The sequence below is a fragment of the Diadema antillarum genome, unplaced genomic scaffold (genome assembly GCF_040938485.1).
Source record: "Diadema antillarum isolate AM-2024a unplaced genomic scaffold, OU_Dant_1.0 seq00002264_RagTag, whole genome shotgun sequence".
NCBI lineage: Eukaryota > Metazoa > Echinodermata > Echinoidea > Diadematoida > Diadematidae > Diadema > Diadema antillarum.
Window position 1 is genome coordinate 62,686 of NW_027272893.1, and position 22,912 is coordinate 85,597.

A 22,912-nucleotide genomic window follows, 5' to 3' on the forward strand; every position below is an offset into this window, starting at 1 on the left:
TATGATATATATGTATGTATCATACAATTTTAGAGACTTAGATAAAAAAAGGCGGGTTCCTGGAAGTGAGCCTTCTAGAGTTGATATTTCACATTCGATGTTTGTCTTTTATATTGTCAATATGGACATGAATCGCAGAATCAGCAAAGATGAAACAGGCCAATTTTCCAGCAGACAGTTTCATTTGAATCAATTTATAGCTTATCTTATTTCTCCTATAATGTAACCTGATGATCATGTCAACCTCCTTATTTGTTGTTTGTTTTAATCAAGTCAAGTCAAATAATTTTGTATCCATACAAAGTTATATAGGGTAACTTACATAACGCTTACATGATTAAGGAAAGTAAAGTCACACAAATTGCAGGCATAGTAACTTCATTGTTATATTTCCATAAATGAACAAGTAAGCAGCTGAAGATAGTTTCTAACTCTCTGTGGAACGTAGATTCCACAGGAAAGGTATAGATTGCAAATTCTGTGCATTACTCTAGATATCAAGATATCTCGGACATCCAAAGGTCTGTCAAAATTTTTGACACATTGCCACACGCAAAATTACACAATCAAGAGTCTATACTTTCGATAAAAATGGTGATATAATTCATCAAAAGTGTCGTGCTGTTCTCAGGAGTAATGATACAATGAACCACTTTTTTTTTTTAAAGCGCATGCCTACAATCCATTTTACAGGCGCGGTGAGAGGGAAAAGGGCAGAAGAAACTTTAGATTCAATTAGTCACAATGAAAAAGTGTTTTCAGGGGTCGTGTATTTTTTGTTGAGACATAACTTCAGGTTTTTCTCAGTTTTTGACCGAAATGATTGGAAAGATATGAAAGAGCATGCAATTTCAAGTGGATGCTAACGTTTATTTCATGAAAATTCGTTATGAAATGGCTGAAATACCCCAAAAGAGCAATCCTAATAAAAGGTGGAACCCACTTTTTGATACAAGAGCTTTGTTTTACCTTGTTTTGGAATATTTCAGCCATTCCAAAACCGACTTCTATTAAATAAACTTTGAAGTCCTCTTAGAATGGTGTAGGTAGTTTCTTGTTATCTCACAAAAAAGTGAAAAGCCCAATCCTCATCTCTACCAATACTATACATCTCTTTAAATGCTGCTTTAAACTAATCAATCTACAGTTTATTGGTTTAGGTTGGATTGAGATTTAAGATGTCTGGAATACTGAAATGATATTGGGAAAACAACTTCTGTACATAAAAGGAAGGGCCAGGATTCATTTCACAAGGGAACACGATTGATAAAATCTTAAACCGGAGCCGGTATCTTATCTGAAATCTAATCGTACAATGGGATGTACATGGTTGCCCTTCTTTGCTCTTATTACAAAACCTTGCGGAAGCATTTCTTATCCTTTGTATTGATTTGTATCTGATTAACAGAAAGTCTACACAAAACAGCATCAAGGCAAGAAGTCTGCTATCTCAAATGATGATGTGGTGAAATACTTCCCCGTCACTTCAGGACATGCATCAGCTTTCAGCTTCCTTTAACGGCCATGCGAATGGATGTTATGAAAACAAACAAAACCAACACAGCGATTTATCATATCCACGGGTAATCTGTACCCACGGATCGGAGAAAGTTGTCATTCTCAAGTGGTTATTAATGGTCCTATGACAAAGCTTTCTTGAAACCCTTGACAATGCAGCGACATATTACAATGCAATTCTACTAGGACACACGTTCAGATTGACTTGACGGATTGACTCGTTGGTCCCAGCTGGGAGTGACCAGAACATAATATGGTGCGCACTTTCAATGCGCGCAAGTATACTCTCTCGTAAACCTATTTAACATGGGCATAGTCAGCAATAGTGAGCTTGCTCATTTCTGTACAGCTTACCAAGTAGCTATTTTTTTTTTCCTGTAGAAGCCCTAGCTTGAATAGAATTTTGTGTCGTGGCTTTGCCAATTATAAGTCAGTGTTCGACCAATTTCTGACTAACATTTGGGTTTTCACGATGGAGAAACGGATAACTTTTTTAGCCTGGTTGTGTGTTGGTGTCGTTCTTCCCAATTCGCTCCCCACACTTTCTACCAAGGAAGCTCACAAGACTTGTAAGTACTTTTTTTTCTTTTTTCTTTTGTCTACTACTCCATTATATTGTCAGGTAGTTTTTCTTTTGTAAAGGAGTGAGCAGAATTCAAAGATAATATCATTTGATTTTATTTACAAAAATTTAGACCGTCATTGTAAAAGCAAAGAAAGAAACAAAGAAACAAACAATTACGAATTTCAAATTTGATATTCCCAGGCCACTTCCGCCCTACAGCAATTCAACTTAGAAAAAAAAGAACCCTACACTTTTGATGTTATGGGTCTTGCAGACAGGCGTGCTCTGATTCATTTGCGCGTTAGACAAAAGTCCCTTAAGCGTTATGTCAGCAACCCTATGGGGTTAAATTCAGTTGCAATAAGCCCAAACTCGGTAGGATCATTTCATTTATAAAGATGTCAAACGTGTCAAATATCAAAGCTACGTCTACTTTGTAAGTCTCCTTACGGTATTTTAAAACACTTTTTTGTAATACAGTAGGGATAGGAAGCTGAGGAAAAACTACTTATCAAAAAAATTGAGCATTTTTTTATGTCTATTATCCTCTTTGTTCCCAACGTTTCTTTTCCGCACGTTTTCGTATAACATAAGACATTAGAGTTGACTGATATGTTGGTCGTCTGCATGTTACCTGGACGTAGAAGAATTAATCCATTTAGATAACGTGCTACTGAGATAGTTAAGAGTCCTTATGCTCCATTATTAGACAATGGCTTTACTGCAAAGTATTTAGAAAGAAACTAGTGTGAGAAAATTGTGATTTTTATTTCTGTCATGTTGACAGGGTAGCGACATTTCCAAGGATCGAATATCATTTAATGTCCCTTGCTGTTTTTTATTCATTCAAACATAACTCGCTTAATAATAATAATAATGATGATAATAATAATAATAATAATAATAATAATAATAATAGTTATAAATACACTTCTTCGTGTCTCAAATTCCTTCCAGACTTCTTTCTTAACTGTTCGGGGACGCCACTACAGCCAGAGATACTGTGTGATGTAGATTGCCTCACCAACGACGATAGCTGGGTTTTCCAGGCACCTCGTGGACATCGAATACGGTCTGAAATTATGTTTGTCAACCACACAGTGATTGGATTTGAAGTTCTGGACGAAGTAGCGAACAAATCGTTTCTGAGTGTGATCATAAAATCCAAATCCATCCATGGCAAATCCCTCACATTATCCCTGACCCATCAAGTAGAGCTACGGATAACATATATATGTCGACCCAGTGAAGTTCAAAATGAGCGTGAAATGTTACGAGGGTAAGTGGTTATGCCTTCAGTATTACCATGGATAAGCCGTACCAACTTTCTTTCTTTCGTGACAGTATGCATGAAGATTTGACAACAAAATTTTCAAAGGACAATTTAGATAATGAAATCGTAAGATCCAATTGTTTATTTTACCTTATGAAGATTAGAGATTCTTAAAGTATGCCTTGCTTTTTTAGATAAAGACTTGAAAAAGACCCAAATAGATATAGTTAAAAAAAAGATAAAAAAGTCCATAACGTTATATCATTATAGACTTACCCGATACACAGTTACGTTGTCTTGAATTAAGAGTACTGCATCAATGTCATCTTTACGTTTGTGATTTTTGACCAACATTGTCATCGAATTTCGGCGGAAAATCTAGCCTGTAGAATTGCTGTTTTTAAAAACAAAGGAGAAATTTGGAAGGTAAGTGTATTAACAGGTGGGCTTTCATCTTCGTTAAAAGTTCGTGGAACAGTCAGAAGGTTTCATTATTCTTCATAGCGACATTACAAAAATTAATGGTCACATTAATATAGACTTATGTTATTTCTATTTCTCACAGTTTCCTAAATTGTCATTACATTCCAGGTCGATTTTTTGTATAAATGTATTAACACAAAGAAAGAGTAATATTCAAAATTTGCACTAAAAGTAGAAAAGCGATCAACAGCCTTTGAATATAATATTTTGCATGATTCACTAAACTGCTAACCGTTGACAAGTCTTACCATTTGAATGCTGAGAAAAAACATATATGGACAGTTTTTTTTCCATATTGAAGTGAAAGTGAAAGTTAAGCGAAAATTAAGTTCACCTGTTCATGCAAAACTAGCAAAAAGTTGCAAGATATGTTTTTTTTTTTTTTTTAGTTTAGAGCAGATCCTGAAAGAACAGACCCTAATCTTTGAAGTGATGTAAAACTCAACTCAAATAGACTCTCCTAACTTATCTAAATATTGGAAAGAAAACACACACTTGGGAAAAGTGTTAACTGAGAAAAGAGGCTCTGAAGTACAGGGTCTATTCAAGCGCTTAATCTCTACCAAGCCGTGCTAGCTGTGTGATGAAATCGAGAAAAAAAAAAAACTAGGATATAAACCTCCGGAACGACAGCAATGAAGTGATTATCAGATTAAGCTGAAATTAAGCATGATTTATTAACACATTCTGTCTAGGATTAATGTCAACTTTAATGCAGCAGTATAATCTTTTTTTCAGGTTTTTACAGTTGAAAGCGAAGAGCATTTATAGGGTTTTTAAAAAAAGAAAAAAAAGACTCTATTAAGAGACACCTAATTACACTATTCTACCAACAACAAAAAATGTTCGAGAAAAACTGGTCAAAACATAATTTCCTAGTCGTTCTTTTTTATATATTAAGCTTTAGCATACTGAAGAAGAAGTTTTGCTCTTTCAGAAAATATGAAAAACTCAAGCATGTCAAAATAAGCTGGGTTGACCCATTCAGTCCTCACACAAAATCAGTGCTTGCAACATTTTGTTGGTTTTAGATGCACGGTCACAAATGCACACACACACACACACACACACACACACACACACAAACACACACATGCACACACAATATCATTCTGCCGGCTTTTTTTGGTAACCCCCAGGCAGAAAATCTGTCATGCTGTCAGAAACATTTGGTTTCCAGTCAAATTCATGAAATTCACGTAAAGGCAATGAAGAAAAAAAATATTTTGTTAAGAACTGATATTTATGTATATGTATGGCTTCATCAACGTATGTATATTAATATACATGTACATGTATGCTCATGTACAATGTTAATACAGAAACCAATAAATGAATAAATCGAATCAAATTCTTTTCCTCGAAATGTTTTCATTGCAACTGATTGAAAATTGCCCTACAACGACGTAAATAAGCACTGAATTGATCAGTGTTTTAGTGTAGCCGTGATTAAAGAAAAAAAAAATTGGCGTATAAACTCGAGCAGGATTCGAACCTATGACCTCCTGATCTCCGGAGAGGTGTCATCTCCACTAGACCACCTAGACCCCCGAGTGTTGGTTCTAATCCTTCTTATCATGGCTATTTCTTAAACACTGATCAATGCAGTGCTTATTTACGTCGATGTAGGGCAACTTGTCAATCAGTGGCAATTTGGTTTGCAATTGATTCTCTAATGCAATACAATGCACAAACCTAAAAAAAAAATAAACAAAAAATAAAATAAAAGTCCCGCGGCCTGATGTTGGAGTTATTCCAATAACGTGCCTTTGAGAACAGAGCATAAGCTTGAGGTATTAAAGTATGAAGAGCCCTTAAAACACTCTAAATGTCACCCATGCTTATTCCAAAGAAGCCGGCTTTTATTCACTGTCCTTCTCTTGATTTATAAAGTGAACTGTGTATAAAACTACAAATCAATCAGTGGTTTGACGCCTTTATAAATGCATTGTAGAGTGTTGTAACTAAGTGTGTCAAGTCTAAAGCTAATGTGGCAGTTAAAAACCTGTTAAAGGGTGACGGGATTGAGGTGGAAAATTGTTTTGACTATTAAAAAGCTTATTCGTCAAATCACACATGAACATAGGGAAATAATACATAAATCACATATATGTAAAACTATATTATTTGCCACAATAGCTAATTGGTTTCTTCCTCATCAAGAAAATTCATCAGTGAAACTGGTTAATGGACGTTCGCCGCATGACGGGTTTGTGGTCTTTGAAACAAACACATTATATGTGTGCCCTGAGGGATTTGATGATAGAGCCGCTGATTTGGTTTGCGGAAGTCTCGGCTTTCCAACCGTGGAGGAATACTTGAATCAGACATTGCCCGGCACTGTGACAATAAACGGGTTTATTCAGTTACGATGTGGTGAAGGTGAGTACATATAAACATTATTGACTTACATGTATGACCCAGACTTTGCTACGACCGACATGTTGTGCTTTATTTGTTTTGTTTCATTAAAGTTTTTTTTTGTCATTAGTTTGCAGTGAAAAAAAAATGGCAGCCCTCCTTCGGATCGGTCCTCAGAGCTAGCTAGCTCTAGAATGCAGATTTATGGAATTAAAGATTTTTTTTTAACTAACCATTTTCCAAGCAGTTCACGAGTACAATTAAACAGACAAGAAGAAACACCTTCATTTCTATTATGATCTTTGCAGAGTGTTGGCGTCTTTGTGCCAGGACACTATAAATTGAAGCAGATACTGCAGTTCTTTATCATTCTTGCATTTTGCTTTTGTCCAAACAAAGCAATCCATTCCCAAAAAGTCCAAATCCCCAACTTGCGTAATATATAATGGACATCGATGTTTGAAGCATTATCGTGCAATTAAAGAATTCCGTTGTATTTCATGTATTTCTGTGACGCCCCGAATTCACTTCAGCTAACTTGCGTCGATTCAAATTTGATGTATCCCACTCTCGTAAGAAATATCCGTCGAATATTGCTAGTAATACATGTGATTCCTCATATTATCAAACTGTAATACCGTTAAAACACTGACGTTTTTACAAATGAAAAACAAATATCACAATTTGAATCCTTAACTCAATGGATTCTTTCTTTACGATTTTTGTTCATTATTTAAAGCGGGGTTCCCACTATCACGATTAGCGCCACGATTGATATCGTGGTCTTAATCGTGAAGTGATCGTGGTGATCTTATCAGATCGTATTAGATTGTATCATATCTTGAGGTCAATCATGGCCACCGCGTTAATCGTAGACAATTTTTGAACCGTCCAAAATTTTTCTACGATTAACACAATTGATTTTTGATCGTGATCATCGCATCAGATTGTCTTGGATCGTATCAAAACGCAGCAAGCCTTATCTAATCGTGCTTCTTAATCGTGTTGATCGGGATCGACTTTTTACTCTTTTACTCGCAAATCGTATATATTTTGTATTCCGCGAGGTTGAATAAGGGAGGGGTAGCACAATTAAATGTAAAAAAAGCAACACCACTGAAACATCCACCAGAAGCATAATGTTCCAAATACCCCACAAAGTAACTTTTGTGACTTTTGAAAAGTGACCATTTTCGTGGATGTAAGGTCACTTGTGTAAAGACCACTGTCATTATTTTTCATATAGAAGTTAGTCAATAAGTGTAGCAATACCCCTGCGAATAATTTTGCTGAAGACTTTTTTTTTTTGTTAAAAAGTGACATTATTTTAGGGGAGTTTCATTTCTGTTGTGTGTGTATGTCGGTTTTCTTATACGTTGTTGAATAAAACAATAAATCAAGCCAAACAAACCAAACTTTCAATACCACATGAGATAACGACATTTTGAAATAAAAATGCCTATGATACATACTATGCGAATATGAAATCAAACACACAAGCAATTGCAATCAGTTCGGCCAACTTTCTTATATTGAGCGTATAACACATAAAATGCTAGCATTCAAAAAGAGCCTATCCTCTTTTTTTAGCATCAATTTCATCATATTTTCTTCATGTATTTCAAAGAAAGGTGAAAACATTTGTCTTGATCCTCTTTTCCTTAGAAGATGGGGCAATGATCTGATCTTGTGTATTCGTTTGTTTGTTCGTTTGTTTGCTTTTTTTTTGGGGGGGGGGATGAGCACGTTAATTCAATATTCTAATAATTTCTTTAGGTTAAATTAGAGGAGGGGTTGTGGCTGGCCTAGGTGATGCTTTCTATCTGATGATAATGTAATCGTCATTCGCAGTACTGCAAAGGTCACGTTCTCATCATTCTCAACCTGTCAACCCTTGCAATCAGCAATGGTTGTGGATAGTAAACTTAATCACTCTGCAGAAGTAGAGGAAACAATGAAATCCATCGTCAGCCGGACTATAATATTCCCATTCGGGTCCAATCTCACCTTAAATGGGGGTCACTTTTGATCCCGATCGTGAAAAATATCGTATCTTATCTCAACAGCCCGCATTGGTTCGCGGTATTCGTATTGGAATGTATCAGAACGTAGCTGCACGCACCAAATCGGGGATCCCGATCGTAATGATAGTGGTAGATTGGAACAAATCATGGACTCAATCGGGACAATCCTATCGGATCGTATTTGAACTGAAGACCAGATTGTGACAGATCGTATTGCTTGAAGTAGACCAATCGTGACCATATCGCATCCAAGCGAAGCAACACGTATTGGCTCGCATAACCTTGTATCCAAACGTGAAAGTTCAGACGAGTTCAACGAAACTTCTACGATCAGTTACGAATGTCCAATCGTGACGTTCGCAATAGATCGTACGATAGTGGGAACCCCGCTTTAAGATAAACTACTCTAACTATATTTAATTAAAACTGTAGTCACAACGACTGAAAATGATCTGTCTCCATCAATGCTCCATCTTGGTAAGGTGTTAATTCATCTTTGCTTATGTAAATAATATGGTTAGTTTGGCCCCATAATAACATTTCGTACCTTTCGGGATTGATGCAAATATCCTATTTTTTCTTTTCAGAGAAATTCGGATATTCCTATACGAATATATCAAATTCTGAACTATTCAAAAGCAATAAACAACTGAAGTGTAGAAAATAAACATTTGATATTTCGAGAACTAGTTACATGCAGTTCAGTTCTTCATATTCTTATTGTGATGAACAGAACATTCGTGTACATGGCATGTCGGTAATTGAACCAATGTCAACCAAATTTCGTAGGACTAATTTCAAATTTTGCAATACTTATATAAGAAATACAACTGCGCGTGTCAGCTCTATCATACATCTTTTTCCCACTACATTTTATTCAGTATTGCAAAATCTACATTTTGAAAGCACAATCCTGGGAGATGGATGATTATTATGCTGTAGTATCACTTGAACTTGTATTTTTGTTTTCTTTCTTTTTTTGTAGTTTTGTTATGTTCTGTTTAGTCTTCACAACAGCGTACATTCATTTGCAGGTTGTACGAAAAGCAAAACAAATGTAAACAAACAAAGATTTAATTCTTAAAAGTGAAAAGTGTGAAATTCCACAAAAATTAATCTTTCATGAAAATTACACTTTTCATCAAAGTGATATTGACATAATATGTTAAGGCTATAATGGAAATTATTCCTCCTGCTTTCGCATATAACGGTACTCTTTCATTATGCTGGTCTCCTCATCCAGTGGTACCAACACCAAAGCTTTACAAATTCATAACTTCTGCATCAGTTGTCCGATTTTCCTCAAACTTTTACCGATGTGTTCTACTAACATGACTAATTTTGCTGTATTCACTCAATCCACATTTCTCTTTGGTTTTTTTTGCTCCCTGAATGAAACATAATTTTATATTACTATTCGATATCAATTGATAGCTGACAAGTTCCTCGAGGAGTGCTCATTGACAACCATCGGATGTCCCTCGAACCAAGTTGTTAGACTGAAATGCCGAGGTGAGAATTTGCATGAACACTATGGTTTATATCGGGAGAGTTTGGAGTTTTATGACACGGCTTATCTAGCGACGTGTCTAGATCAATGTCTGGAAGCACAATTATTATTAGCATATTATAATGCCTCTTTCGGGTTTGATAGATATTTCCATTCTCTCAAGTTCGGATTCTTTGGTTCTCAGAAAAGAGGTATTTGGAAGTGTTTATTGAAACCTTACGAATTACATACAGTCAAAGATAAATTTGATACTTTAGAATTATCATGAAGAATGAATATTGTTTGCATTACAGTATGACTCTAGCTGTAATTTTGGGCACAATTTCAATGTAGCTTTCAAGCCATTAACATGATGTAGTGGATCCCCTTTTGCTCCGCTCAGTAAAGTGTGTGAGGGGGTCAATATCCTGAATACCGAAATTTAGTAAAGGCAGAGGGTTTGGAAGCCAGACGAAAATTGCCGCGCATTTGGCCCAGTTTGCGTTTACACTGGGACCCCGTTTACAGTGCGAGGCTTGGCCGCGGCTCACGCTCTGGAGGTGGTCTCGGCCGCGGCCGAGCCGCGGCCGAGACCACCTCCAGAGCGTCCAGCGTCCAGCGTCCACCTCCAGAGCCCGGCCTTTTCCCAGTGTAAACGCAAACTGGTCCAAATGCGCGACCAATTTTAGTCTGGCTTCCAAACCCTCTGCCCGTACTATTTCGTTATTGAGGATATTAACCCCATCAACGTCGAAAACTAGTAAAGTTTAAGGTGGCATTGTCCTGCAAAGGATTTTTCCCTCGGCAAAGGCCTTTGCCTGAACGGCGACTTCTTCGTCACGGAATCCAGTTGGCAAAGGGTTTGAAAACCAGACTTTACGAAATTGCGTTTGTTTACAAGCAGAGCGCCACTACGACAAAATAATGAAAGGTTTGAATTAAAAGCGTGGCCGAGCCCGGCAGTGTAAACGGACAAAATTGCGGGGCTCGGCCCCGCAATTGAGGCTGGGCTCGGCCGCGGCTCGGCCCAGCCCCGCACTGTCAACGGGGTCTGAGAAAAGGCCGGGCTCCACCACTTCCAGAGCGTGGCCAAATGCGCGGCCAATTTTGGCCTCGCATTTGGCCTTTTGCGCGTTTACACTGAAATGAAGGTGGGCTCGGACGCGGCCGAGCCGCGGCCGACCCTCGCACTGTAAACGGGGTCATAGTCTTCATTCACAATGCGTAATGAACGTGTATGACGGATATTATCAATAAAAAGAAAAGCTTAGCTTGATTTGCTTCCTGCCTTTATATCATACACATGCTTTTCCTGTGACTCAGACCCACATAATACTCAGAGGTACAACTGATCGGTTTCCGGTAAGCCCTGGAATATACATTCCGTCCGTTTACGTGACTTGGCAAATTTGGTGTTTCCCTACATAACTACTCCTTGTAATGTTTGAAAACATTCATAGTCATAATAGTTCATTCCTGGTAGTGTATCATCTCGCTTGTATGTTGTATCATCTCGCTTGTATGTTGTATCATGTCCATGTAGAACCTGCGTTTATTGGTTGCAGAAAGGTGCCGGACAAACACTCCAGTCTCTCTTTTCACTCAATGATGAAGTTCACGTTCATTCTGAAGACGAATGCATGTCTACCTGTCAACGAGTGTCCGGAGGCCAAGACGTTGCTGTCGTACATCGAAGGTCGTGTGTTTGTTTGCAATTAGAGGAATTTGAAAACTTTATTACTGGCGGAAGATATTCCCACGACTGGACCTGTCTCAGCCAGACACAACTTGATTCCGACCAAGTGTTCTTTACAGCATTTAATCGTGAGTTAAAAACTGTGACTTAGCAAGAAAATCCCGGCATGACTGTTCTCAGAACAAATTCCATGACTGTTTTAAAAGGCAAAGATGAGTGGACAGAAGGATCAAAATGATAACTCTGGTATCGGTTCTATGACCTTCAGAGCTATTATTCGCAATTGCCGTGAATGCTATAGATAAGAAATGCTATACAAGGGACACATTTGTGACTTTATAAATACCAATGAAGCAATCACATCTTCTCACTAACAACGCGGCAAATACTCTTATAACACGTCAATAATAATCAATATGAATAAAATCAATAATCAATAATAGGCACGAATAATTGAGGGTGTTGTTGGTTATTCCGAAGGTTCGCTATTTTGAAGGTTCGTTATTCCGAAGGGTCGTTAATCCGAAACACGCAAATTCCCTATACTTACAGGTTCGTTAATCCGAAAATGAAAAAGGGTTCGTTGATCCGAAAATTTGTGGCGTTATTCCGAAGGTTCGTTATTCCGAAGATTGGTTAATCCGAAAATGAAATTCGGAACAATGAACCTTCGGAATAACGAATCTTAGGAATAAAGAGCCTTCGAAATAACGAACCTTCGGAATAACGAGCTATAACCATAATTGATAGTGACTGCAGAAACTTCTAGCATAATCATTCACGGGTTTGTTTGTTTTTTTTTCTCAGAAGTAAAACGTTTACCCAAATAATTGTCGAAATCAGAGATGAGCAGATGAAGAGTTTGTTCGCAAAAATTGATAAGTCCATATTTGCCAAATGGAGATATTTGCGATTAAAGGTCAAGCAAAATGAAGAGAATAATAAGAACATTTTCGCTTCTTTTGACCGTAACTTCAAAAATGTACCTTTATATATAGTGACCAATACATCATTTAACCTTAACTAGGCCGGGCTATTTCGGTAGTTGATAGAGCCGGGGAGGGGGTGAGGGGCCTCCCAGGCCCCCCGCCAGATCTCGGCCGTCGACCGCGCGATCGTGACGAAAATTGGCACACACGTTGCCTATGATGTAATTTAAAATGCCTTGAAGTTAATTTTTCAAAAAATTATCATTTATGCTAAACTATGCTAATTAATGCATAATGATGCATGAAATCAGACTATTTGGTATAAATCGCAAAATAAAGCTCAAAACAGGCACATTTTTTGTGTGCAGATATTCTTTCTAGTGTCCTTAGCAAATGTAGTAAAAAAGATTGTGATATCAGAAAGTATTTTACTGTTTTTTGAATTTCTTATGTATATCTTTGTTTTTTCGACTTCATGTTTTTCACTGTTTTTCGATGAAATTTGTCCGTGATATCGCTCCGAACAAGAAAATATTTTATTCATTGATTTTAATCAATAAAACCCCCAAATAATCATGCTTTTATGAAATTTGCCTGTAAGCACAGTTTGCATTGAAATTTTACACGAATTCACGTTTTTGAGCAATTTTTGGTCTGACATGCATGTACATATTTATGCGTAACTTCGGAACCGCGCGCCCGGGCGTCGCAAATTCGGTGTCAAAAGATGTGAGAGACTCGAAAGAAAAAAGTCATGAAACGTCGCGGCGCCCCCCCCCCCCCCCCCCGGCCTAGGTAGGGTTAAAAGGTATTATTAATTTTTGAACTTTATGACATAGACCGTACTTCAAAATCTTCAGAAATGGACTTATCGTTTTTTGCGAACAAACTCTTCAGATATCGTTGAACGATACCAACAGGGCAAACCAGACAACTCGTGAAAGATTACAAGTGAGTTATTTTGCAACTCCTCATCTTGGTATTTTCCCTTAAACATAATTCATGGGGTTTACGTGAAGATCAGCCGTTTTGTTTCTTCTTCTTCCTGCAGTGTCAGTCGGGTTCTGTAACCATCCAGGCAATGTGTCAAATGGTCAATGGAACTCCAACACCACTAACTTTGGCTCCGTAATAACTCTTAGTTGCGGCGAAGGTTATGTCATCAATGGTAACAAGACATTGCAGTGTGTATCTCTATCTGGAAAGTCGACCTACTTTCCTGTTTGGAACGATACAGTCCCATCTTGCCGGGCAATCAAAAACGAAATTCACGGTGGGTTGTAAAATCCTAAGAGCATGCCGTGAATATCTTTCTTTAATACCAACATGTATATTCATAAAACTCCACCTTTTAAAGTCATTCTCCCTCAATGCAATTTAGCACACGTATCTCTGTGGATGTATCTGAATGTAAATGATTGAATAAACAGAGTATTTCGTCGCTTTCATCAGTTTCATATTCTTGAAAGAGAAACTTTCTGAACGTATCCTGACGAATGCCATAGTAAATTAATGTTGGATCTTGAAGATGATACATGATGTATCAAATTATGGTATACCTCTCGAACCAGAAAAAAGTGATAGAAAACCCTATCTCCGCGAACGTTGCGTCAAGTTTGAGTTACAATACAAGGGCTAACTTTTCACTTCATACAACCACGACAGCAAGAGGAAACTCGATTCTAATCCCTACGCTTTTTTTTTTTTTGTCGAGCAGGACAATTGCATATCCTATTGGTTAAAGCAAGGAGGTTTTATACATGGAGTTCGTACTGGCTGTAATCATTCAAACAGTTGTCAGATTTCTATTCATGTACAAAAGAAATCCACAGGTGCACTTATGCTTTTGATGATCGATATTCCAAGCCGCCGTCTTGCTGAGCAATATGAAGATTCATTTTGAACGTTATCATAATGTCGACCATAATTATCTTGCTTATTTATTTATTAAATGAAATACAATTTGACTTAATAATAAAGCATGTAAAACAAAAGTCAATTCCGTTCAGAAATTTGCGCAAAAGTGTAAATCAGAGCTGTATTATGTAAACATGTTTAAAACTGTACCATCCTGGAAAACTAGTTTTATCACTTTTTGACTTAATTTCCCCAAATGAAACTAACAGGTACTAATCTTCAAGTATAATTCTTTATTGATAGATATATCAGATTAGTGGCCGCGTATGCCCAGTCGAGCAATTTTCATCTTCATTTCAGCATTTTCTTCTATTTCTGTTCACGTATCCTCGTGTCTATACCACCTTGCTTTTATAAGAAGGCTTAGCGAAAAGTAATTACCATCACAAAGACATATCTTCCTTTGAAAGTGGCTGGTGATTAGGCAATAGGCGTTTTCACATCAGCCCGATGTTTCGAAATAGCGCGCTATTTTCTGACTTGGGAAATTAACCCGATCTCGAAATAGCACGCTATTTGATAATGTGAACACAAATTAGCGCGCTAATTGATCGAAAAAATTTCTCGAGTCCGACTCGGGAAATTTCCGAAATAGCAGGATAATTAATGCGAACTAGCGCGCTATTTGATAATGTTCGGGCTGATGTGCATAGGAAATGAAATAGCGCGCTAATTTGCGATCGCGAAAAATATCTCGAGCTTGCATTTTTATCGGGCTGATGTGAAAACGCCTCTGATGGAGACACGAGTCAATTGTCTTCGTATCGGCGCGGCTGATCCTGTTTGGCACATGCTTCAAATATTTTTGAGCGGCGGCTGCGAACATAGATCAAAGGGGATAACTCTGTTGTCACTCCATCTCTTCAACCTCCTTGGTTAAAGGAAGCTCTTAATTCCCATGAAAAAGATAGAGGATACAGAAAAAAATATGAAGAAGGACGGGTGAAAGTATTTGACCCTGCATCACAAACCAACAAAACGTCGCAAGACAACACATCTATGTGACTTTTCCGTCAAACAAAATGCTATTCATTGACAGATCTTTTTTTCTTACAAACATAATTCGTATTTTGTTTGTTTGTTTGTTTACAGAAAATACACTTCAAGATGTTACACCCAGCACCAGCACTAGAAATAGTATAGACTACAGTAATAGCGGTGAGTAGTAATACGTTTAAAACCAGCCAAAATGTACACTGCACTCTGTGTTCCTGAATAGGATGCTAAGTGATAATGAAGCATCTGCAGTAAAAATAATGAAAACAATGATGATAACTTGAATATTGATGTAGGTGGGATCTTAGTACTTATACTGTCATATTTTCATTCTTTTATTTTCATAAGCTGCGGACAGCTATGCTTCTCAATGGCCAACTACAATGAAAGAAACAACCGTCGTGTCTCCTTCAGGTGATTAAATCTGGTGTCACCATGCATATGGTTGTCTTTTCTACATAGAATACAATTATGTTGCAACAGTCCTAGAGTGATACAAAGAGTGACAAATCACTCTTGTTGTCGTGTTTATGAAAAGTTAAGAGTGAGCCACGTATCTTTCACTTTGTGGCCTTTTTCGCATCGGTAGTGTTTGCGGAAATTGACTTTCTTTCCCTTTTAATGGTGAGGTATGCCATATTTCAAAGCAGCACGCACCATTTTAAAGAACCGACATTAATTTGTTTGCATTGCATTTAGCAGGCAATGATGTCAATGTTTCTGATTAAAAATCTCTAAGTTTAGAACATGTAAAGTCATCTCGTATGTTCTCAAGAGCATTTGTGACCATGCCTCACAATACGAACTAGAAGTCGCACCCCCTGATTTTACGTGAGGATTTAAAAAAGGTGAAATTGGTCAACCAAGTCAATCTCGACTTTTTCATCTTTTCTAAAAGAACTGTTCTTTATCCACATTTTTCCTAAGTTTTGGATGAAAAAATGAATGGGAAAGTGTGCTTGCAGCGGTATTTCTACAACTTTATTTCTAGGGCAGAATGATCAGGTACGCTATAGAGGCCCCTTTACAATCCTTTAAAATTCTTTACACACTATTCACTTTCTACTCTAATAACTTTTGAAAGGTTGATGATACTGCTTTGAACGTTTGCATTAATGATGGACAGAAAGTGCTAATAAAGTATGCTCAAAAATCAACTTATTATTTTTTTTTTGCCCCATTCATCGCACAGCTAGCACGATTTGGTAAGGAGTAATCGTTTGAATAGATCCTATACTTCAGAGGGCTTGTGCCGAAAGGGTGGGTTGGGTGGTGGCGCGTCGCGTTAATGGGAACACCACCCTTCGTCCAAAGCCCCCCCCCCCCCCCGGTTTTGCCGAAAGGGTGCGTTGGGAGCGTTGGATTGCGTCGCGTTGACTGGAACCCCACCCTTCGTCCAAAGCCCCCCCCCCCCCTCCCCGGTTTGGCCGAAAGGGTGCGTTGGTACTTTTTCTCTTTTTCTCATGTAACCCTATAAAGCCCAAGCTATTTTGATGTTATTGTTTGATGTTTCATCGTCTCATTTGGCACATGGGTAGAGCAACTCATAGTCTACATGACCGCATACTTGATTTTATTCATGGTGAGACATAGAGGGCGCTATTTACCAAAATATAAAGAAATAAATAGGAAATATGCTAAAAACATGATTTTTCTGTATAATTTCTTTATCCCCAGTATGTCTTATCATAGACCAATGTTTTTCATATTTGCCACAAATGATCAGCAAGTCAAAGCTCATTATTTTTTATGGTTGAAATTTCTCAAGGTCACTACATGGCGGCGCTATTCATAACAAAATTAAGAAATACATTATGAGACCTGTGATGTATTGTTAGGGATAGGTACATGCATAGTTATCATATTTCATATTCCAATAATATCGGAATTTTACGTTTGCAGATTGATAATGTGATAAACAAATGATATTAGAGGTATAACTTGGGTGGAGGAATCAAAATGACACAAAATAAAATGGCAATCTATGGAAAATACTGTTATTTTCAAGTATCTCCATTATAGCTACTGTTTTATGGCATTGTCACAGAAAAACAAAGGAAATAATAGGAAAAACATTTCAGGGCCATAATTACTTCACATTTTGCTCCTTCAGCAAATTTCAGCCAAGAAACGCCCATTTTATACATTACAATATGGTTAATTGGAATTGGAACAGAAAAATATGCAAAATCTGACTGACATGGTTGTCAGTTTTATTGTTGCCATGGCAACCAGCAATATCAAATATAGCTAAATTATATATCAAAATGTTCGGAATAAGATTCTTGGAAAAGTCACCAAATTTGTTAAAACTGGATTAAGGGTGAAGGAGTGGCGAATGAAAATCTGGTAGGGGGCACAATGTGCCCCCCCCCCCCTTGGGCTTTATAGGGTTAAAAGACGAGTTTTGAATTCATATTTAACCAACTGATATCAAACAACAAATAGCAATTAGACCAAACAGTAATTGGACGAAATGATGACAAGACCAACTGGTATATATTAGACCAACTGATATTAAACAGTCTATTAGACCAACTGGCTGTAGACCAAGTTGTAATAGAGTGTAAACCGATCCGGACGATAGCCTCTTTGAAATGGTTGTTTGAAGGTTAAATATAATTATATATGGCGACTTTCTGTTGGTTTTGCGATGCAGGGTCATATGTGACCCTGCATCACAAAACCAACAAAAGTCCTCAGACATGGATCACGGGGTCTATTCAAGCGCTGAATCTTTACCAATCCGTCCTACCTGTGTGATGAAAGGGACAAAATACGGGATGTAAACAACTGGAGCAACAACTATAGAGTAATCTATCGGATTTAGCTAAAATTGAGCATGTTCTACTAACACATTCTGTCAATGATTTATGCCAACTTTCAAAGCAGTAGCATTATCCTTCCAAAAACTATCAGACTTGAAAGTGAATAGTTTGCAAAGGATTTCAAGAAATGGAAGAGCCCTCTAAGACATACCTGATCATTCTGATCTCCCTAAAACAGGGTTGAAGAAAAACTGCTCAAAACACACTCTTTCAATCATGTTATGAGCCCAAACATAAGGATAATGTAGAAGAAGGATAGCTCTTTCAGAAAATATGAAAACCTCAAGACTGACTAGGTTGACCCATTTCGGCTTTTTTTTTTCCTCACGTAAAATGAAGGGGTGCGACTCTTTGTTCGTTTTTGATGCTCGGTCATATATATATATATATATATATGTGACCGTGCACCTCAAAACGAACATAAAGTCGCACACACTGATTTTGCGTGAGGACTGAAAATAAGTGAAATGGGTCAACCTAGGCGAACTTGACTTTTTCATATTTTCTGAAAGAGCGGGTCTTCTTTTACAGTATGCTAAAATTTGGTATCATAAATCGGGCAGGAAAGTATGTTTTTTAGCAGTTTATCTCGAACATTTTTGGTAGAATAGTGTGACTATATAGGTGTGTCTTTAGAATCCCTTTTTCATTTCTGAAAAACCTTGTCCACACTCTTCACTTTCAACTCTAATAACTTTTGAAGAGATAGTGCTACTGCTTTGAAATTTGGCATAGATTATGGACAGAATGTGTTAATGAGGCACGCCTAATTTCAGTTTAATTTGATAATCCCTTCATTGTTGTTACTCTGGTGGTTAACTTCCTGTTTTTTGTCCCATTCATCGCACAGCCAGCACGGTTTGGTAAAGATTAAGCGCTAAAATACACGCTGTACTTCAGAGCCTCCTTTCTCAGTTCACACTTTTCCTGAGTTTGTGTTTCTTTCCAATATTTAGATAGGTTAGGAGAGTCCATTTGATTTGGGTTATACATCATTTTAAAGCTTAAAGTCTGCTCTTTCAGAATATGGTCTTAACTAAAGATTCATGTCTGGCGACTTTTTGTGTGTTTTGAGGTGCAGGGTCAAATATATATAAATATATATATATATATATATATATATATATATATATATATATATATGTTGATAAGGTAGTCCACGTGTTGGCAAGATAAAAAGATAAGTAACAAAGCTGCAACAAAGTTCATGCTGTATTCACCAACGGTTTATTTCTTCACACAAATTTTCGGGCGTCTCGCCGCCCTTTCTCAAGTGTTGATACTGATTGTTCTCTCAGTATCAACACTTGAGAAAGGGCGGCGAGACGCCCGAAAATTTGTGTGAAGAAATAAACCGTTGGTGAATACAGCATGAACTTTGTTGCAGCTTTGTTACTTATCTATATATATATATATATATATATATATATATATATATATATATATATATATCATATATACATTATGTACATAAATATACTGTATATGCATAATACTACGTAAAGGTTTAATTGTGTTCAGCTTTCTACCCAGTGTTGCAATGCAAGTATTAACAATTAGAGTGAACTACCATAAATTAAATGAACGAATTCTTGTTTAATTTTTTACAGATCCGGGGACGAATATTGCATTGACGTACACATTGAGCACCATCTTGTGTGTTGTTTTCATACTGCTCCTCATATCGGTCCTGGTTTGGTGCAATCATCAACAGAAAAAGTGAGCCTTTAACTAAGTCTTGCGGGACAAAATGTGACACTGCACCTCAAAACAAACAAAAAGTCGCCAGACATGAATTTTTAGTTAAGACCATATTCTGAAAGAGCAGACTTTAAGCTTTAAAATGATGTATAACTCAAATCAAATGGACTCTCCTAACCTACCTAAATATTGGAAAGAAAGCACAAACTCAGGAAAAGTGTGAACTGAGAAAAGAGGCTCTGAAGTACAGTGTCTATTCAAGCGCTTAATCTTTACCAAGCCGTACTGGCTGTGCAATGAATGGGACAAAAGACAGGAAGTAAACCACCAGAGTAACAACAATGAAGGGATTATCAGATTAAACTGAAATTAAGCATGCCTCATTAACACATTCTGTCCATAATTAATGCCAACTTTCAAAGCAGTAGCCCTATCTTTTCAAAAGTTATTAGAGTTGAAAGTGAAGAGTGTGGACAAGGTTTTTCAGAAATGAAAAAGGGATTCTAAAGACACACCTAATCACACTATTCTACCAAAAATGTTCGAGATAAACTGCTAAAAAAACACACTTTCCTGCCCGTTTTATGATACCAAATTTTAGCATAATGTAAAAGAAGACCCGCTCTTTCAGAAAATATGAAAAAGTCAAGTTTGGCTAGGTTGACCCATTTCACTTATTTTCAGTCCTCACGCAAAATCAGTGTGTGCGACTTTATGTTCGTTTTGAGGTGCGCGGTCACAAATGATTTATGAAAAATGTATTATGGTGTGTGTGTGTGTGTGTGTGTGTGTGTGTGTGTGTGTGTATTGGCAGGCGTAGAACTGTTTTTGCTATGGCTTTTCTCAAAAGCTGACGTTCCATCGTGTATTGTGCATGGTCAGAATGTTTTTTTTTTTTTTTGGGGGGGGGGGGGACTTTATACTTGACTGCAATGTCTACATCAACATTTTGTGTAATCTGACCATAAGACTCTTTGCAATCACACACGCATTTGTAAAATATGTATTCTATGTCAACATGGCAAATGTGTTGCCGATTTCTTTTAACGGTCCTCGCAAGTTTTTTGTACAGTCTGTCACGTAACTACATGACAGTGTTGCCAATGGAGGAAATAATCTTAGAGACACACACATGACAGAGAGAGAGAGAGAAAGAGAGAGAGAAAGAGAGAGAGAGAGAGAGAGAATTAATTCTTTCGAAGCCTGCCCCCGATACACGCGTATAGGCGTAGACAAGTAGAGGGTATTTAAGACATGAATTTCAAAATGTGTGTGTTTGTATTTCCATTATTGTGTTTCAACTGTCTGGAAACACCGACTACTGATCTTCTTGAACATAGTACCTGAATAAGCACAAGAGAAAACAAGATGAGAGGGTAATATTTATTTATGAACTCTTTGATTTTGCTTTCTATCAAGACAAAGATGTCACTTTAGGTATTTTACTAAGTGGATTCATTTTGATTTTTACAACTACTGTAAATGCTAATGATTTTATTCTTGTGAACTCAGCAGCCTTTCCAAAAGTTTGTGATATCTGTCTGTTTTTTTATGTGAATTATCTCCTTATTTTCTTGTACTTTCACTAGAAGAGGAACAACGCAACCTGATAATCAGTCAAATGGTACCAGAATTAGCAGGCAATTGCCGGAACTGTCTACAAATTCTTCAAGTCAACCTGCGAGCAGAACAGAACATGTTGATTCATTGGCTTTTGGCAGTAGTAACGCCGGCACAGTGGGTCGTCCTTTGCATGAGCATGTGCTCCATAGCTTTAGTGAGCTCACAGCTCAGGAGAACTCGTGTGACATTTACCAAAACGCTGCAGAGGTAGGAAAGGGTATAGTCGAATCGACCAGAGTAGAACAAATCTCACTGTGTGCAGTTCCTGTAGAGAACAACGTTAAAACTGCTGCAATGAACACATCGTCCTGCCGCGAATACGATGGTCTTCAAGAAATATCAGTGGATCAAACATTGGATGGCTATGAAGACTGTGTATACGAGGATTTAAATCTTTGTAAAAACGATAAGAAAAGGGAAATTACTGATATTACTGCAAGGGCAGTTTGCTTGTTTGATGATAGCTGTTACAATTCTCTGAACTTTGGCCAGCAGTCAAATTGTGTTGGCACTCGAATACATGGCAGATCCAGCATGTATAATGAGCCTTTTCGTGGAGATAATGAGTACGATCACACCCATTGTGTATTACAGAGCAATAGAGTAGAGGGTCACATTTACACTCCTTCGTTAGCTTCCGGTTCACCATCCGACAAAAATGATAATCTGCCCCCTTCAACTATTGGTTCCCCTCCATTTGTGTCTTCTGAAAATGAGTTGTACTATCAGCTTAATCCTGAAGAACAGTACGACAACGAAACGAGCAGGGAGGCAGAGCTCTCTAACAGTTTCGAATCCTGCGAATTCAGTTCGCTTAAACCTAAAACGAATTCAGCTGCTGCTGTACACCCTGGATTGAGAAAAGATGGCAGGCTCCGCAAAGACAAGGACACCTTGAAACCAGATTTTCTGTCACCTAAACCCCAAACTTGTGATGATCTCTACGCAACAGTAAATAAAACAATTGGAAAATCTCCGGCAGCTCTACAAGCGTGTAACGCGCTGTATAGCAAGGTTGACAAAACTGGAGACCCTGTTAACTTTGAGCAGGAATCGGAAGAAGAACTCTACATGAATGTTACAACCTCAGAAATGAATGCGTGAAAAATAGTTGAGAAACTAAATCCAGATAATCTTCTGAGGCAGCACGGAAAGATCACTTTTAAATTCGAGAGGACCCATCAGTGCATGCAGTCGTTGCTGGTTCAGGGTACGTTTCACAAGTGAAACCTGTTATACCTGTTATACATTTATGATATCAGTATTTGAAGAAATCTGTCCTCTTATGATATGATCACAAACATTTCCTATCAATCCTGCGTCTTCATTAACTCTTTATGACGCCTGACAAAGTCGACTTCGCATATTCTGCTCAAACCCACAAAGCCGCCAAAAACGATCGATTTAGTTTAATCACCAAATGCCACAGTGCGATGAAAGCGTTTATCGTCATTCTATTCCTGTCACATGTAGCTTTCATTTCATATGGTGATTGGCTATCAAGCGGTG

At 37.6% G+C, this 22,912-nt stretch overlaps 2 long non-coding RNA genes across 2 annotated transcripts; both read left to right on the forward strand.

The window, feature by feature from the left end:
• The first annotated feature begins 1,901 nt into the window (after positions 1-1,901).
• On the forward strand, positions 1,902-9,822 carry LOC139714394 (uncharacterized). The gene is made up of 4 exons (XR_011709695.1): positions 1,902-2,087; positions 3,041-3,362; positions 6,003-6,221; positions 9,659-9,822. It is a non-coding gene; the product is annotated as an uncharacterized lncRNA (long non-coding RNA).
• Positions 9,823-11,292: 1,470 nt separating this feature from the next.
• LOC139714392 (uncharacterized) lies at positions 11,293-19,729 on the forward strand. Its single transcript, XR_011709694.1, has 5 exons — positions 11,293-11,537; positions 13,390-13,611; positions 15,348-15,413; positions 15,600-15,665; positions 19,690-19,729. It is a non-coding gene; the product is annotated as an uncharacterized lncRNA (long non-coding RNA).
• The last annotated feature ends 3,183 nt before the right edge of the window (positions 19,730-22,912 follow it).